This window comes from Fringilla coelebs, assembly GCF_963513975.1.
Source record: "Fringilla coelebs genome assembly, chromosome: 10".
Classification (NCBI taxonomy): Eukaryota; Metazoa; Chordata; class Aves; order Passeriformes; family Fringillidae; genus Fringilla; species Fringilla coelebs.
In genome coordinates this window covers 1445637-1458734 of record NC_140036.1, presented here as the reverse complement: position 1 = coordinate 1458734, position 13098 = coordinate 1445637, and positions in this window count along the sequence as shown.

Sequence of the window (13098 nt, the reverse complement as noted above, 5' to 3'; positions counted from 1 at the left end):
CCAGGATCAGCTCGGGCAGCGCCGCAGATGGATTGCCTTCATCGTGGGTAATCCACAAAATTGAAAAATCCACAAAATCCACAGTGATCCACAACATGCCCTGTGTGCCAGAAGCAGAGCATGGCATGCGGAAGAGAACTGGGGGAGGGTTGGGTTGCTTTTGTGCCACCAGATGATGGCTGGGGAGCATCAAGGAGCACGGCAAGGAGTAAAAAACACATGTTGACAGTTTTGTTAAGTAAAAAAATGGATACCATTATCAAAATCCTCTCTGCCAGTTACAGGTAATAAGGAAAGTAGGAAATTGTCAGTGGATAAACACAGCACTACCCTTCCATTGATTTGGTCCCCTTAAACATAGTATTTATTTATAATAAAGTTGTTATGAGGATTTTCTTTCGATCCAGATGGGTTCATTATGTACTGAGTGCTTTACATCATGTTTTGAACTAACCCATTGATAAATTAGTGCTAAATTTTATTTGTAAAAGGCATCCTTGGCAAGCATTCAACATTGACTCACAACAACAATTGCTCATAGTGCTGACTTACATTGTTCAATATTTGGAGCTGTTTAGTCCTCCCAGCATCCCACCCTGTGGGTAAAAGTTACATGGGGATTACAAGTTTTATCTCACACAGAGATAAGGGGCTGCATTTCCACAACAGCCTCTAATTTCAGGAGCTCAAACTGAGACAAGATGATGGTCCTGAGTTTATGGAAATGGGACTGTTTACAGCCAGATCCAAACATCTCATACTCACCATGCAAACCGGGAGACAGCCCACCAGGGTGTTCCCTGACAAAAGCTGACAAAGGCAAATGCTAACTATTGTAATAACATCTGTGCTGTATCACCTCTAGCCTCAGAGCAAGGAAATGTCCAGAGCAGAGCAGAAATCCCCTTGTGTCCCTCTTTTAGGTTGTTTAGCCCACTCCTCCTCAGGGCAGCCCTCTGTGTGACAAAGGCTGCCTAACCTCCTCTCCTCCAGCCCGGTGCTCCACTGGGCAGCTCTTGTCTCAGAGGAAAACCCTAAAGCCAGGATGCAGCCGAGGAAAAGTGATTACAAAGTCATACATCTGGTAAAACCGGAGAAAGCATGACACTAAAACCTTCAGTTTAAAGGCAAAAGATAAAGTTAGGGCTTGTTCCTTCCATTTATGTCTAAGGTGACTCTGGCCCCCGACCCCCAGACAGTCAGTCTGCAGGACTGGTGGGACAAGCCTGCAGTCAGGAGAGTAAAGGATCCTCTTCTAATATTTAGGTCATTTGTGATAGATACTGAGAGAAAAGAGGCACAAGGCTCTTGATGTTCAGCAGGGCTCCTGGCAGAACTAGTCTATTGATTTTCTCAGAGGCAAACAAATGGAAAGGCAGCATCACACCCGGCCAAGCCAGCAGCACAGCACCGGGCAGCAGTGACAGTGTGACTCTGCCCTTCCTTGCACCAGGTGCTGGCCTGTCAGCTGCTGAATCAGCCTGGGTCCTCTCCAGAGCACAACTGATTTCCTGCTCCAGCTGGGGAGCAGCACTGATCAGCTGTGTGAGACTGACATGGAGTGTAGGTGTTGGGGTGCCCCTGTGCACAGCTGGGGCCAGCCTGGCTGTTCTCCAGCAGGAACCTCCCCTGGCAGCCACTGCTCTCCCTGCCCTGCACAGCCTGAACTGCAGCACCCTGAACAGCATCAACTGGCCCCAGAGGGACATCCAGAGCAAGAACTGCTCCTGGGGACTCACAGAACCTGCAGGATGCTGTTAATGCTCATGTGTTCTTTAAAATTATTTTTTCTTTTATACATGGTTGTCGCTATGATATTTTATGAAAAATCTTTTCATTAAGATTTTTTCACTTGAGAAGATGAGAAGCCTCAGAAACAAAATGTAAACAATGATGATCTGCTGCTGTGGAATGCAACAGGTGCATCTTTGATTGGTCTTGTGTGGTTGTTTTTAATTAATGGCCAATCGCAGCCCAGCTGTCTCAGACTCTCTGGTCAGTCACAAGATTTAATTATCATTCCATTCTATTCCTTGCTAGCCTTCTGATGAAATCTTCAATTCTTTTAGTGTAGTCTTAATATATAATTTTCTTTTAATATAATATATATCATAAAATAATAAATCAGCTTCTGAAAGATGGAGTCAAGATTCTCATCTCTTCCCTCATCCTGGGACCCCTGGGAACAGCACCACACATGGTAATATGCACAAGTACCTCAAACAATCCTCGAGTTTGCAGTATTTGTGAACATAGCTGGAATACTGGAATATTAATTCTGCTGTACCATAAAAAAACTGCAGGGCTGACAAGGAAGGCAAATTATTCTGAGCATAACACTGAGCCCAAAGCAAGTAAAGGAAAATGTCAAAATAATTACAAAATGGGTCAACATTAAGGGTGTAAACTGTTAAGCATCTTTACTTATTTAACATTTCAAGCCCGGGTCTCAGTACAGCCCCAGTGTTCTGTGGCATCTCCAGATTTCAATTACATCCCTGGATAAATGGCTTTGCAAGCATTAAGAAGAATCACCCAGGTTATCACAGGCCGAGTTTCAGACTAAAAGATTTCTCAGTAAGAAATCTCCAGCTACAGGCCCTTCAGCTGGGGCCTTAGAGGATGAACACTGACAATGAACTCAACATTTCTAATGCTGCTAAAAACCGTGTCTCTTGCCCTGCAGCAGAGAAGTGACATGCTGCTTACAGAACATCTCCCTCAAATCTACTGTCTTTTCTATTTTTAAGCAAGCAGGTTTCTATTTAAAACTGCCACCTTACCGACTTCCTTAAAGCCATCTGCTGGTTTATTAGTCTTTGTGACAACAAAGTTTCCATCTCTGAATGTAATTAAGTGGAATCCCAGGGACAATTTAGTTGCCTGACCGTTCATTAAGAATAGCAGCATGGTAGCACTTCTCAAGAAATGAAGAATTGGGACCTTTATAAACCTTTATTAAACTGTCCTCTACCTTGCCACGTCTCACTTTTCAAAAAAGCACTTATGTAAAAAAAACCAAACAAACCAGTATTACAGAGAGAGCACAAGATAACTGCTTTAATATATCTGAGCCAACCAAAATGTTTGTCATGTATCGAGCTGCATCTATTTCTGAGGTCTGCCTGGTGTCTTAGCTGTCATCCCTCACTGTATCAGACTGGAAGGAAATGAGAATTTTAGAGTCCTTAAATCATTCTGCTTTTCCACTGCAGTTCCAGTAAGGGCTTGTCCTAGAGAGCGTGCCTAAAAATGAACAGAACTCTGTAATGTGCTGAAAATATACTTTTATTTTCCTTCTTATGCTTGATCAACTCACAGAAAGGTTTAGGTTAGCCTAAAAAAAGAGAAACTGTTAAAAATTCATAATAGCTCTTAAAGGAACAGACCACCAACGCAGAGGATGTATTCATGGTTTTTGTTATTCCTTACACAATCTACTTCTAATTATCACACATAATTGCATGAGGTAAAGCAATTACCTGTAGCCAAAGGTAGAGAATCAATCCAGCGGTTTCCATGGAAAGCTACAGCTTTCACCTGCAGCTGAACTGAGCTGAATTTCTTGTCACTTCTGGGTACCTGCCCCACCAGCCAGGGCAATGTGTCAATCCCTGGGACAGCTATCAGGGACCACATCCTTTGTTCCTTCTTTTCTTTGGAAAAAAAAACCCTGATGGCTCAGCAGCAGCAGGATGCCTTGGGCTACCTGGGAGGGTAAATGGAAAACTATTACCATTATGTACTTCAAAAATAACAAGAGAGTAATTTTCTCCTAATAGTAGAAATTATCCTGGATTAGTCTCCCTCCTGGAAACTAGCAAGCTCCAGGTATCTTAGCTTTCTCTCTTTTACAAACTCTGGTGTGTATAAAAGTCCAAGACTTGGCATCCTTCTGTCAGTAGCTGAAAAAAAGGTGTTCACACTTCTAAAGGTGTGCACAGACCAGATGCACAATGGCTTTGACCTGAACAACGCTCAGTTAACCACGGCTGGCAGGACTGCTGAAAGCCAGAGCCAGGGCCTTGTTAACATTTGGCTGCCTGTTGTGGCACCAAAACCCCTTCACACGATGTGCCAAAAAGTGGGGAGGGATGGTGAGAATAGGAAGGGAAAATGTGGTTTGGAGACAGCACCCAAAATACCCAAGCTGGATTTTTATGATGTGGAATAAGCAGGGAGCATACCCAGGACAGCAAAATTGCCAGGACTGCTGTATAGTTTATATTTTTTATGATTTAGAGGGAGATTTTCCATTGAAGTATCCATAATTTACCTGAAAACTTGTTAGGTGTTCCTCAAATCAAATTACTTCAACTTTATATAATTATTTCTGGAACCAGCAGGAGGGAACTCGAGTTGGGGAAGCACTAGTGAACAGAACAGGATACAAGCCTAAGAGCCAAGAAAGCCCAGCAGTGGGAAGGGCCCTATTTCCCACCTTTACATATGAATGCAAGTGTTCAAACACAGCTTAGGCAGGAGGGGAGAAAAGGACTGGAGGGGAGATGCTGGTTTAGGACCAAAGGCTGGGTTTAAGGATTTAAGGAGTTGCTGGAGAAAGTGGGTGTGAGGTCTCAGCCCCACGGAGTTCAGCTGCATTCCTGCCCCATTCCCCCAGAGGGATAGAGCCCCAGGTACAGGAGAAGATGGAACCTGAGCTCTCCCTGCCCCCTTCCCTTCTGTCACCTCATTTCTAGTTCTGTACTCAAGACCTGGGCTTTTTGCTTTACCTGCACCAACCCTGAAATATTCTGCTTGTCTGGCACTGAAAGAGGCCAAAGGATGTGGAAAACCACAGACTGACCCAAAGCCCCCATCCTGCCTGCCAGGGGCCTCAGACCAGAAGTGGGGAGAGGATCTGGGAGGCTGCCTTGTGTTCCCTCCACCACAAGGACTGTTATCTCCAAGTCATTAGGCCTGGCAAAACCCATCCTCTGGCAGGTGCAGGCAAGTGTTCCTCACCATGAGCTCAGTGTCTGAACCAACAGAACCCTCGTGGCAGGCTGCCTAGTGCAGATGCAGCACAGTACCAGCCTCAGATGTGGGGGTGAAGCACCACTGGCTCCAGTTTCTGTGGTGGGTGCCCAGCCCCAAGAAAACGTGCCTGCAATTTCAGTTCTGAGCACAATGCATGTTTTAGTCAGCTGCAGAAAAGCCAGGGAGTTGGAGGAGGTATTAGCTTACACCAGCAGCCCCCAGTTTTCACCAGCTCAAGCCCATCCATCATGTAAGTAACCTACTGTGAGCAAAGGCCCCATGTTTTCATTTCTCAGTGTTCCCCCTCTTCAACAGGGACTATTCACAGGTGTGTGGAGTGACAGGACATGGGGCAATGGCTTCAAAGGGATGGAGGACAGGTTTAGACTCGGTATTAGGAAGAAATTCTTTACTGTGAGGATGGTAAGGCATTGGAAAAGATTGCTCAGAGGAACTCTGGATGACCCATCCCTGGCAGTGTTTAAGGCCAGGCTGGATGAAGCTCTGCTCCAGTGGGAGGGGTCCCTGCCATGGCAAGGGGCTTGGAATGAGATGATGTTTAAGGTCCCTTCCAGCCCACACCACCCTATGAGTCAGGATTTACTAAGAGTGAGTGACCACACTCAGCCTGAATAAAATGCTTTATGGCAAGAGCAGAATTCACTGAAGGGAAAGGAACATGACACTGAAAACCAGCACCAGTTCTCCAGCAGAGTTTAGGCTGGGAAGGAGGAACGTGTCATCTGCCAGCAGCTTGACTGTTGAAGAGCTGCTTTGAAAGCTCAGCTATAGTAACTGTGGTGTTCCATGACAGCCACATCCTCTGAGCAAGTCTGCTGTCTCTTTTAATTAGCACTCTCCATGAACATCTCAGGATTTTATCATTGCCTTGAACCCAAGAGGGATGATGTACACAGGACAGTGTAACATACTAATAATCCCTAGGAGATGGAGGCTTTCCCCTTAACCAGGTGCAGGACTGTGAAAGGAAGATCTCTAAATCTCCTCTGCTCTCTTTTACTTCTTCTGTCTCTGTTGTGTCCGGCTCAGCTGTTGTCTGTCTGTGCCCAGACACGCGTAGGATGGTTCGTTCAGATCGGGCTCCAAAGGACGAGGCTGGACTCTCTGATTTTTGGTCTTCAATGTTGTTTATTATTTCTTATCTACAAGATTTTCTCTCTGCCCAGCTGGGATCTGACCAGCAAGGCAGCCAAAGGCACTCTGACCGCCCACGGGGCAGTCGTGTCTTTTTATAGCAAAAACTACATAAATCATATTTACCTTTTATCCCCAATACTTATCACCCTTATTAGCAAGTGTACCTTCACCAAGAACCTATCCAAAAATATCTGTGTCACACAGAAAATGGAAGATGTGAAGAAGGAAGGAGAACCACGAGACAGGCCCAAATTCCTCCATCTTGTCTCCATAACCCCCCTGTACCAAAACCTTAAAACCTGTGTTTTACCCTGTAATTATACTATTTCTATACCATTGAAACCCCAGTGATTCTCATATCCTCATATGCAGGTAGCACATCCCTAGAAGGATCAAAGTCAATCCACCAGGCACTTTTGGCAACATTCCAAGACCTCCCAGCCCCCCAAGGGCTCTCTCGGTAGCTCTGGACATCCAGAGCGATGTGCTGAGTTCCCACACTGTTGAAATTTCTGTCTGATGCCCCATCGCTGCCCAAAATATTTGCACAGCAGGAGCCCTCCTGCTTGCCCTGGTTCCTTAGATTTGGTACTTCAGTGCCTTGCCTGAATGCACTCCTGAAAATACACACCAAGAAGATGAGAAACAACAAGAATGACAAACCCACAGCCAGCATATTAAACGGAGGTGCAGATTGAAGTGTGCCACTGGGGAGCCAAGACAAACACCTGCTTGGACATCCTCAGTTTTGACTTCTTCTTTGGGAGGGTGACTCAGTGAACAACCCTTTAGTTGTTCAACAAACAAACAAACAAACAAACAAACACACCTGCTTTGTCACACCCAAAACGGCTGCAGGTCAGGTGATGTGGAAGGAACCTGCCACCCCCTCAGCAGCATGTGACATCCCATCATACCCATAACTCAGTTAATACCAAACAAATCTCAGTATTGCACAGCTGACAAAGAGTTTGCTGTGAGACAGAACCACTCCTGTTTACAGCATTAGCACATTATACAAATTCAAGCAAGCCTGGAGTCAGCAGAACTGATCTAACCTTGCTATGTAAGAATTCTCTGCTTCACAGCCCAAATGAAATAAAAGCCAAAGCAAGGAAATGAAACTGCATCCAGTAATTGCCACGCTCCTGGTCAGAAGGCCCCAGGGACAAGGGAATGAAGATGACATCTATGATGATGTTCAGTGATGTTGTCTCTTTGAAAACAGGGATGAGACATGGAGGAGAGCTGCCCATTGATTAGAAGAGACTCATGGGGTCAACTTAGACTCCAGCACATTTAGAAGTCAATAGTGCCAATGGACAAGCAATGGAAAATACACTTGGGTTAGGTCTAATGCAGCTGATTACATGGGCCCAGTGTTCACACAGCTGGAACAAGCCCCCCACACTCTCTTCTTGTCCCTTACACTGCTTGACATCTTTCTGCCCAGGAATGAGGGCAACCCAAATCAGGAGTAGATGCCCCAGTTTACCAGCAGATGCCCAAACTACAGCACAATGTTTCTGCAGCCACCCTCTCTTTGGAACGTAGGCATAGCAAATCCACATGACTTCATGCACAGAGCATCCTTCAGTGGCAGCTTCCTTTCCCCTGGGTTTTTATCTGTATCCCTGCCCACCAACCACCCCTGTTCCTGTGCATGTGTATTTCACTTCCATCCCACACACAAGAAGCCATCAGCTGGCAGATCATATGGACACAGCTCGTGCCTGTTCTGCCAGCAGACACTGGTCTGCAGAGCACTTACAGTCTTGTCCCTGCCAGAGGCAATGTTCAATATTTGCAGGTTGATTTTACAGCTGGAGTGCCATGAACAGATATTCATCGCGTGCTTTTTCAAAACACCCAACACAGCTGCATCAACAGCTGCACAGTTGGTAGTGCCAAGGGCAGGCGAGGCAGTTTCAGTACTGCAGGGTGCGACACCAGAACACTCTCCTGAATCTTTCAAGCGTGACTGGGGGAACTCTTTGGGGTATTGCCACAAATTTGCTTCTAAGAAATGGGCTGCTGTGTGTTGTGGCTCCCCATTTATATTGAGATTTGCCTTTGTGTAGCCCTGAGGTGCACAAGTTGGCCCTGCTCTGCCTTCACGGTAAACCTGCAGTGCCCTGTGTGAGACAGAAAGTTGGCAGCCTCATTTTTAATCACTTCTGGGTTTGATTTCAACAGTGTTTTTCCAGATTTTTATTTATACCTTGTAAAATTTTCCAGAAAGCAGAAAATCTGTTCAGTCAGGTCACATTGTGAAGGATATGCCAGTTTGTCCTTCCACCAGTCATCATGACATACCTCTTGTCCCATCCTTCTCTGCCAAGAGGAACTTAAAAATCTCTTGATTTAAGGAATTAAAAATATATAGGAAATAAATATATCTAATAAATGCATATTTTTTTATTCCTATACTTAAAAATATATAAGAATTTTAAAATCTCCGACTACCAATATTGTCCAAGTGGAAAAGATAACACACTGTGGGACTCCTGAAAACACACAGCCAACTCCTTCACAGTGATCAAAAAGAAAAACCCATACTCTTGTTATGAGCTGCTTTCTCACTCTGTGCCCTCCTGACTGCTGGCCCATCTCTCACAGCTCTCAGTGTGATATGAATATGAACCCATGAACATCTCCCACCCAGCAGCATATCAGGTGGATCCCTGGATGAACATACTGCACTATCCATGAGCTGAAAGGACTGTATGGATTAAAATTCCCTCTTTTCTGGGTCTAGAGAGATGCTGCAGTGCCCCCCAAGGCAGCACAGGCCATACACAGAATATCCACATCACAGACATGACCCTGGCACAGCACATGGCTGCAGGTTTGCATGATGGCAAAAGAATGTGACAAGTCCTTGTGGATACCAAGCATATATTTTTATTTATTTATTTTTAATTTTTTTTTTAAATTGGCTCTAGCTCCTCTGAAACATCATCTTCCATAGTGAAGGACGGGCCTAAGAGGCAAGACTTCAGAAGGTGAAGAGCAATAGCATGTCTTTATTTTTTCAAACATCTCTATCCTAAGTTCAATGTTTGGGCATAAACATCTTGTGTTTTCCAAGACTCAATTTCAAGGAAAAAAACAGACAATAAAACCTGTACTCCAAAGTCTCATCTCACAACCCACGTAAAAATTTTAAAAGGGCAACAGACAGGGCAACAGCCCCTTAAAACAATCCTATTTGTAAAAATCTGTATTTGATGAGCAGTGCAGGCTGCAGGTTACTATAGCAGCCAGATCCATCACCTAGGTGACCAAGCAGCAGTGATATCAGCATTAACCTATCCCTACACACTGCCTCGCACTGTGCACGTTAGCAGCCTCCCATTCCTTGGAAGTTTCTCTTCATCCCAACAGATGGGCAGCACAGAGCATATGGACAGTCTGCAGGAGGGGTGAGCTCTCCTCACAGCACCAGCCTGCCTTGCTAAGGAGGATTATTTCTGACAGCAGCACCTGTGGAAGTGCTGGGCACTTGAGGCAACCCACATGTGTAACCTGATTTACCACCAGAATAATAAGCAGCAACTTGCCTGAAAGCTCTTTGGAAAAGCTTCTGATGGCCAAAGAGTCCACTGAACATAGCAAAGGGCCTGAGGCACAAATCCACAGGAAACAAAAGGAATGTCTGGGGGCATTGGCAAGGTCTTCCTCCAAGGAACCATGACTTTTGGGAAGCCCAACTTTCAACAAGGAACACCAAACCCAATAAATTCCCAAGTGAACCTTACCTATTCCATGGGAATGATCTGCTCCAAGTAAGGCCAAATGAGAGGTTTCTCTAATGTTGCACTGATGCTGTTTAACTCTGGGTACCTGAGGAACACTCCTGAGCGGAGATGTGTTTGTTTACAACCAAGCAACACATCACTGATTACAGGGACAGATTCAACTCCAGACTCCTGGAAAATACTGACTTTTTTTCCCTAACAGTGTCACATAATTGGTAGTTTCTGTAGTCTAAAGGGATTTTGGTTGCTTGGGCTAAAGGAAATGAAATGGAATTAGGATTTTTTCCCCTTTTGTTAAAGGCTGCCTTTATATCCCATTGAGAAATTACCCGAGGCAGAAATCTCTTTTCCTGCACTTTGATAAATAGGGATGACTCATTATTTCCCCATTTTGCTTTAAATATCCTGCCATCCTTGTGGTTTGCTTTGTTCAGCTATTCTCTCAGCTTCATACAGCACCTGCTGTAATGACACAGGAAGTCCTCTGTGGTTCTTGTGCCCTTTCAGTGCATCCCCTTATCAACAGAGCACTCTGACCTTTACACAACCCTCACTTTACTTATCCAGCAACCCCCCAAGACAGCCTTTCTTTGATCACCACCTCCTAGGCACCAGGAGATTACATTATCTTGGCAGAGACAAAAAACATGCCAGACCTTTCCAAGCCTCATTGAAGCACACTCACATTTGGGGCTGCAGTTTAAATTTTCTATGTAGACTGAGCTGTTACAGCTTCATTGACAATTCAGGAGGTGGGGAAACTTCTTCAATCAAATTTATTTGTTTGAAACCTAATTATTTGTCTTTTGCCCATCTTTCAGTGCCCCCTGTTCCTTGTGCTCAGCAAAGACAGTGGCGTCCTTTACCTGCTTGTCCATGCACAGGTTGAGTAAAGACCTTTAGAAGCCAAGCCCTTTGTAATCCTGGAGAACAAAAGAGTAACTGTCTTCCTGATTAAGCCAGTTTTCTTCTCTGTCTCTCACTGGCTGATGATGGGATAACACCAGCAAAAGAAAACAAGATCATAGTGCTGGATCTGAGAAGATAAAAGAAAAAATTTCAGAAAGAAAGGAACATTGGGCAGATGAGAGAAATAAGAAATGCATTTCTGCAGCAAAGGACATTTTACACTGAGGCTAGACAAGGGCAGAAGATTCTAATGAAAAACAGGGCCTCTGTGTTCCAGGGAAGACATCTACTGGGGCCTGAAAGATTCAACCTCAACACAGAGAACATTTGAGCAGTGGGAAAACAAAAAAATAGGAGAATGGAAACGAATAAATGTTTTATTGTTAGCTGAGAACTGTACATTCTTTGTTGTTGACAGATGTAGCTTGAATTTTGCAGAGCTTTTGTATCTGCTTGCTTCCCTCATGAAAACACCCTTCAGAGGTGATCCAGGAGTGCCCAAGGGCTCCCACCCTGTCCCTGCAGAGGCTGGAGCTGCAGGGGGCTGAGGCTCAGCCTCAGTACACGAGCCAAAGTCCAGACTCTGTGAGATGAGGACATACCTGCCTTGATTTGCTGATGTCAGATAGGGAACAGTGTGACCTGCAAACTTGCAGAGGGACTAGCAAGGTGAACAGAACACATGGATGCAGTCAACTGCTCAAGAAGCTCTCCATGGTTTTTTGTCTGTGAATTATATTAAAAATGTTTATTTAGTTCATGTCCTTAGCAGTCCTCTTCAGAGGATCGGGTATCCAAGGTCAGGATGCCTTTCAGAACTGGGTACCTTTAATAAATAACTGCACTTTAAGCAGTGAATTTAATTAAAATGCATCACTACACTGGAGAAAATATCCAGCCCTTGTGACATTGTGCAATAGTGCACTCAGTGTAGAGATACAAGATAAACAAGGAACACTCCAACCTTGTGTATCATCCTGCATGACTTCACTTCCCATTACTTTTTACCTTTTTTCTTTCTCAACTCCTAGTTACACTTATATAGATAACAGGCTCCATGAACTTTGCAGAACTGCCAACAGCTGCTCAGGTGGAACTCTTGCCATGATGAGGTTGCAAGCATGCTCAACTGTGCAGAAAGAAAACTTCCTCCATGAAACATCTCACTGGTGTTCCCTGCAGGAGCACTGGAATGCTCAGTTGTTTCCAAATCCATGCCCCTGAGAAATTAAATGGGTCCTAAATGCTGTAATCCCATTTTGACTTTCACTTTTATCACTCTCAAACCCAAGAGTGCAGCAGGAGAAGGCAGCAGGATTTTGTCTGTTGCTGCAAAGTGCAAAGAGCAGCCCAAGTTGGCACCTGAGAGGCAGGAATGTAAAGCTTCCTCTTTTCTATAATGACAGATAAGAGAATGTTATTAATCTGTTTCTGTGTGGGGAAGGCTCACACTAGAGAAAACCCAAAAAACCAGGAGAGAACTGCTTGAAGAGATCATGAAAGGAGACCTTCAGAGGCAGGGGGCAAAGAACCTTTGGATTACTTTCTTCCCTTTTTATAATGCATACAGGACATGAAAGAGGTTTTTCAGTAGTTCTTTCTTATTCTAAAAGGATTTTTTTTTGGTTCCTGCTTCTTTTTTACATTAAAAATTCAAGTCTTGCCTTGAATAGAAGGCTCTGAGGCAAACAGCATCAAAGACATGCACAAGTCAGGATCAAGTACATTGGTAAAGGACATTTGGTTTGTGCCCATCTTGCATTGGATTCTTAAGGCTGCAGATAAAAGTCAACAAATTTCAAGAGTCAAAAACCAAACCAAATTTAGTTCAGTTGCAACAAATACTTTTAGAATGCTAAAAATTTAACATCTTTAAATTACTAATGGTTTAACTTAAAAAAAAAAATTATGTGCCCCCAAAAATTCACAGCTGTGTTTGGGCTAAAGAAACCTGCCCTTCATACTCAAAGTGAAATTAGTGATAAATAAAAATAGTGATAAATAAAGCACCTTTTCATTGCCTTTGTGTGGTGGTGAATAGGGTCTAAAACAGACTTGTATCCCACACCCTTTTTCTGCTGAAGGGAAAAATACTTTCTCAGCCAGCTGGTTTCTTTTCTGGGTAGGAAAGCAGCAGCAGAGCTGTTGGAGAAGGACTGGAGACTATTTCTTGTGCAACAACAGAACAAACTCCAAGTCTGTTGTACCTACAAAATGCCAGATGATTTCCTCCACTGCTTGTAGGAGCAGGAAACCTCTCAGACCCTTGGGTGGTGAAACTATCTGCTAA